The sequence below is a fragment of the Lactuca saligna genome, chromosome 8, assembly GCF_052625555.1.
Source record: "Lactuca saligna cultivar CGN05327 chromosome 8, ASM5262555v1, whole genome shotgun sequence".
Taxonomy (NCBI): domain Eukaryota; kingdom Viridiplantae; phylum Streptophyta; class Magnoliopsida; order Asterales; family Asteraceae; genus Lactuca; species Lactuca saligna.
This window is the reverse complement of record NC_136424.1, coordinates 191,254,886-191,261,588: the sequence shown is the minus strand read 5'-3', so window position 1 is coordinate 191,261,588 and position 6,703 is coordinate 191,254,886. Positions and strand designations below refer to the sequence as shown.

Here is a 6,703-nt window from a genome sequence, read left to right as displayed (position 1 = left end):
GTTTGAATAATCTTGCATATTAAAACCACAAACATGTGGCTAAATGGTCGACACAAATCAACATATGGGCAAATACTAGAAATATATGTTCAAAAAGTAAAATCAAAATTCAAGAAGTATGTGGCAGGGACGAATCATGGTGGCAACAGGTTGAATTAACTTGATTTTGTAGGAAGTGATGGAGATACGTGATGGGTTTATATTATGTTTACAAGGGTAATTAAGTAAATATGATAAATTTATATTAGCATCGGTATCCTTTCTCTCCAAATCCTCCCAATTTGGGATGAAGATTAGGAGAGAAGATATATAAGCACATATCTTCATTTCCCTTCTCTCTAATTCTCTCTAGAGAAAGATCTCAGGAACACACCAATCTCTTTCTAGTATTGATATACATATATGTATGTGCATATATATAAATGAATTGGTTTTCAAAATGATAAGTATCATGAAAAAATCCTTTTCCATTAGATTGATCATATTTTTGAGTAATTCTTCATTTTGTGCGAGTTACAATACATCTGGTGTTCATATCCAGATTGAATAAAAAATTGATGTCTACTATCATACATCTCTTTAGAAAGTGTAAAGCACAAACATAAATTGTTTTCAGGGCGTAACAGCGAAGAACAAAATCTTCGAAACACAAATGACTTCTTCTACCCATTTCCACTTTACCCTATCAACATCGGGAACCAAATGGGGTAAGTTATCATTATCAGAAGAAGAAGGACAAGGAAGAAGGCGATCATGGCACATTTTCTCGAGTTCTTTTGCAGCTCTCTTGCCTCAACCAATTGTTCAGTCCCTCGGTGCACAAATGAACTTGCATGGGCCACGTGGCTTTCAATGTCGTTCAGTTGTTGCCCTTGAGAATCTACTAATGCAGCCATATCCAAGAAAATTTGATGGAGTTCCATCAAGTTTTTCTCTATTTCCTTAACAGAATCATGTCTTTCTTGGATTTCGGAAATCGTGTCCATAATCTGTCCACGACCTTGATCTTGAATAGCTTTTTGCATGAAATCTTCACCTTCACCACTAGAGATTAGGTTTTCAATCAATTCATCGTTAGCTTTTTCTCCTGTGATTGTGAAATAACGTCTACCCACAGTCTCCTTATACTCTTCATTCATACGGGTTCTCAACGATTGAAAGTCGTCCATCATGGACTTTAGCTTCTTCCCTAAACCACTGACAACAGCTGTACGAGTTCTATCAGCTGAGGAGCCGGGCCCACATCCAGGAAGCTTTCGATTTGCGATGTTCGCCTTGTCAAGAGCTTCGATCTTTCCTTTGATGACTCTCACACGTTTCAACACTTGTGACACATCTGAATCCATTTTTGATCGAAGGTTTTTCATGGCATTTGCATTATGGACAGTTTTGCTTTCCTCATTGGCTTCTTGTAGGCTTTTGTAGAGTTTCTCTATTCCGGCCATGTCTTTCTTGACATTCTCGACATCTTCGAAGAAATTGTCAAGTTCGGCTGAGTCCCCATCGGGGGCCCCACCAGCCTCCAAGTCGATATCTTTATCTTGATATTGCTTAAACGATTGGGAGAACAAATCATTCATTTTGACCGGTTACGTTTATATGATTCACTTTATTCTTAAGAAACAATCACAGTTCAACTCGAAAAATGTGAAAATTTTGGACAGATCTTCCCTTCTTCCTCTCCAAGAGCAAAATTTGATGGAGGAAGAAGAAGGAGAAGAAAAGTTGAGGAAAGTGAATGTTTTGCTGACTTATATATATGCGATGGAGGATTACATTTTATGGAGGAGTCTGTAAAACATTCAAGGGCTAGTCGTTAAATTAGGAGAAATTTAATGTCTACTTCTATTATTTTTGTTGTTTTTGAAGCCTTAAGAAATCCTTGTTTTTGCACCTCTTTTTTTACTTCGTTCTCTAACATGTTTTCCGTTGAAAATATCCTTTTTTATCTCATCTTTGTAGACCCATTTTGTTATCTATTTCTATTTGGTCAAATTAAACAAGGAAATAAAAAAACCGAATATGAACTTATTTATTTTACTCTTACTATAAATATGGGTCATATATATTCTATCCAAGGACCTGTGTTTGTAGATTAGGAAAGGATGTCAACCAATACTTGTAACATAAACAAAAGATTATTAAAAAAATTAAAACCATTAATTTTAGGAAAAAAAAAGTTGAACCGGAAAAGAATCCTGAATGGCCTCGTGAGAGAAATGTCATTTCAATTGCATGGACTTCACGTAACAAGCAACTTCTTCAAACATTTTCTAATGTACTTACACTTATCAATACCGATAGGGCCCACCACTGAAAATTAATTTGCATAGAATAGTTAAAAACTAATGCAAATGAAGCCTAAATAAGAGTAAAATAGTAGAATAGTACTGGATGAGATTATCTTTGCTTGTTACATGGCTGTCAAAACCTTTACCAAAATTCAAATTTGTGAATCGAAAAGTCAAATTTGTAAATCATATTGGCCATCTAGAATAGCCAAATGGAGTATCACTGCAATCACAATTTAAAAAAAAAAAAAAAAAAAAAAAAGGTAAATTGCACATATTTTTAGGAAGCTCAAACTTGTAACTATATACATAAAGAAAAAAATAATAATAAAATTAACAGGTGAGAATTATTTTAAAGAGGCAGCGGTAATCATTCACAACCTCATCAACATGTCCCAAACATTTCGGAGTCTAAAACTTAGTCAAAGAAATTTGATGATAATAAAAACTAAAGATTTATGTTATGAGGTATTGATCGTTTATAGAGTAAACTACAAAAACAATCACTACTTTTTACTTTTATTGTGTAGTCGATGTTTTTTTTTTTTCGTCGATATTTGAAGTTTTTTCTAGGATTTTCTCATTTTGGATCGATAGTTCAAGGTTTCGCATCAATTTTGCTCCCTCTTTCAATATTTCAGGGCCATAAATGGTATGGAAGGTCGAAATAAGGACTACTTTGCAATTTAGTCTAATTTATATAAAACATGTACCTTGATTATAGATTGAACCAAAGATTGATGGTTTACGTTGTACCAAAATTGATCGATAAAACACTAAAAGTGCTATTTTAAACAGGTTAAAGATCCGTAATTCAAAAATGGCTTTTTTAAACATGTGTGTGATAACCACATAAGCGTTAAAATTCCATGTTTCTTGGGTACTTTGTATAGGTGATAATTGTTGACACGACAGGAAAAAAAATACACGAAATAAAACGAAATTGGGATGAAACTGAAATTCGAATTTGTGTTCGTGTCGTGTTTGTGTTAAGTGTAAAAAACACGGTGTCATGTCGTTTCGTGTTCGTGTTTAAAGTCTAACACGAAATTGACACGATTAGCATTTTTTGTCGTGTTTTTCGTGTTTGTCGTGTTATCTATGATTAAATATTAATTAAATAAACTATTTTTTTTATTATGTTATCTTTGTCGTGTTGTGTCGTGTTTGTCGTTTTTTAATAGGTTCGTTTTCGTGTTAATTAAAAAAAACACAATATCGTGTTCTGTCGTGTTCGTGTTACATAAAATCTTGTTTTGTCATGTCGTGTTGAGCTAGATAAAAACACGACACGATGGTTCGATTTATCACCCCTAGTACTTTGTATAGTGAATAAGAAAAAAAAATTAAAGCTAACCTTTCAATACCCGTTTAAAAATTCCGAAAAACCAAGAAATATTATTCTTTAAGCTAAAACCCAAGAGACATGTTGGGTTATATCTTCAAGAGTGTCAAAAAACCTCATCATAACAATTTACAGATCCAGGTGTCTACACAAAACATAAAACGATTCACATCTTTTATTTATACAAATCATTGAAATCACAAAAGAAGACGTTAAAAGCTAAGGTCCAACACAAACAAACATGTTGTAACGTCTCATTTTCATAATTTTTTGTTTCATTTTATTAAGTAAAAGTTCCTAATTATAAATTCATTATTAAAAACCTGTTTATTCCAAAATACATTTATTCAAAATCAGAGTATTATAGTGGACGCGAAATTCTCAATGTTGCTGATGAGTGTGTAGAGTCTCGCATTCGCCTTCCCACGATTACCGATAAAACCTAAAAAATATAAACAACTGTGTAAGCACAAAGTTTAGTGATTTTCCTCTAAAATATCTCATACCATAAACATACAAGCATGCATAACGACCCACAATCATCACACTGGAATGCCGAGATCCAATCAGTCCTCAGTCTGGATTGCCAACATGCAACATGTCCAATTAGCTATCGGGCTGGAATACCTAGGGTTTGTTTTCCTACCTTGTCAACCTAACCGCTCTTCCCGAGCCTTCGTGCCTACGACTTACAGCTGGCCTGCACCGGGTCTCTTGGCCTACAACACAAAGTATGATTGCCTCAACCTACTACCACCATATGTCGGCATATAAACAATAAAGGATCAAGTAGGCATATAATACAGACAAACATCAATCATACAACTCACTACAACATACTAGTCCTCACATAACACACTGTCCCTGTAACACCTTATTCCACATTGTTTTCTAATGCGAGTTGGTGACCTGAAGACCGCGTATCATCAGTCTTAGGGACTTTGAGGGAAAGAGATTTCGACTCATTTGGGTGTGGGTAATGTAATTTGGATGATTTGGGAGTTTGGTTTGTGTTTTGGAGCCAATGTGTATTTCGGTAAAGTGTCAAAGAAGGTTGTAACGAAAATTGAATTTTTGTTCAAGAAGTTTTATGTTAAGTATGAGTTGATAAAAGTGTAAAACTTCTCGTTACCTCTTTGTGGATATAAGGATCGTCGGAAATGAACTTATAACGAAGAAGTTATGATGTTCGGAAGATTCATGGTTTTAGGGTTAAAGCAATTATGTGGGGGGTACACATGTGTACGCATGGTGTACTCGTGCAAAGGCTAGTACGCGAGGTGTACAATGGTGTACGATGGGCGTAGTAAGGATATTGATCATGCATGCTGTAACAACCCGAAATGTTTCGTCGCCAAAACCCGTTCTACCCGAAAAGTCGCCGTTATCAAATCCGTTCCGTTTACACTTTGGGTCACATTATTTAAACTTATATGTTTATTTTAATTTAATGAGTGTCTAAATCACTCAGGAACTCATGTATTTAGCCCAAAATCATTATTTTCATAAGTTTTAGAAATGCCTCCGTCGGGTGACGGAAACTTAATCGGGTGCGACCAAAAGCCGCGTATAACGTTGGTATCGGGTAGAATTCCACCGCGTATAAGTTTTAAGACCTATATAAACGTGTTTTAACATCCATTTGAAGCTTTTTCCTTCTCTCTCTCTACTCTCTCTCTAACCTCTCTCCTAAATCCAAGTTTAAGGGTCCACAACTCAAATTTAAGGCTTCAAATCTCTAAGGTACTTTCCTTAGCTTGTATTGTAACCTTCTTAGCCTTCAAATTCGAATTCAAAACATGATTTGTGACCACATTCATGAGTTTACGGCCATGGAGCATTCATGGGCCGTAAACTCACAATAAGTGGGTTTTTGAGCCCTTAAACCCCTCCTTGATAACTTTGGGACTTAGATATGGCTAAATGACTTCAAGATATGGACTCTAAACATTTAAAACATGAATTTTGTGAAGTTTGAAGGAGTTTATGGCCAAGGATCATTCTTGGGCCGTAAACTCATATATCTAGGGTTTTCATGCCCTTAAACCCTTCCAAACCACTCATATGTCTTAGTTATGAATTATAGAACATAGATCTTTGCATTTGGACACTTGAAACATCAATTTTGGAGAATTATTGTGAGTTTACGGCCAAGGCTTTTGCTTGGGCCGTAAACTCCATAAAACATGGTGCAAATCCATTTCTAGGGTGTTAGAAAGCCATCCAACACCACCAAAAGCCTTGGAATAAATCAAAGGACCAACCAAAAATAGTTTTTTGGGCTTTACAAACATCAAAACCCCACATTTGAGATTTTACGGCCATAGAACATGTCTCATATCCGTAAACTCATAAAAGGGTGTCCAATGGTGCCCTAAACTCATTTCTAGGCTTGTGGGAATTTTTAGAATCACATGTGATTAATTTTAACACCTTAAAAACACTAAATCAAGGGGATTTGCGAGTTTGCGGCCAAAGATCCCATGCCTAGGCCATAAACTCCCTTAAGTATTGTAAATGATGTTTTTAATTCAATCCAAGCCTTAAGTAAAATTTATCCAAGCATTTCCAAGTATCCATATCCATTTATGACCCAAATTTGCACCATAAACCACCCCACCATGAGTTTACGTCCGTAAACTCATGGGGAATGGGTGTGTAGGACCAAAAACTCTTGTATAAGTTTATTCATGGGGATTAAACTCAAGTCCCAAGTCCCTCGCTTCAATTCTCGTCCTTAAACGCCACCCGGATCCCTCCAAACACTTGTATCGGAGTGTTATCGCGACTAGAAACAATTGTCCCTATCCAACAATCAATCTAAGTTCTAATTAAATACAAATGTGTATCTTCACATCATAATTAGGAACGTCGTGTGTTTAAAAGCCCCGGATCAACTCTTAACATCCAAATCGCCACATTTCTCGTTTGGTGAGTTCATACCCCTACAACTTTTTCACTGTTTTCAATGTTTTCAGGGGGGAATACAAGCAAACTATAATTGTTTTCAATTCATAACATTAATATGTTTCAAATTATATCTGACAATCTTATAAACTCTGTTACT

The 6,703-nt window shown here is 35.4% G+C and overlaps 1 pseudogene; it reads right to left on the bottom strand.

Moving 5' to 3' along the window:
• Nucleotides 1–465: 465 nt before the first annotated feature.
• Nucleotides 466–1,739, bottom strand: LOC145011454 (syntaxin-125 pseudogene; annotated as a pseudogene).
• Between the last annotated feature and the right edge of the window lie 4,964 nt (nt 1,740–6,703).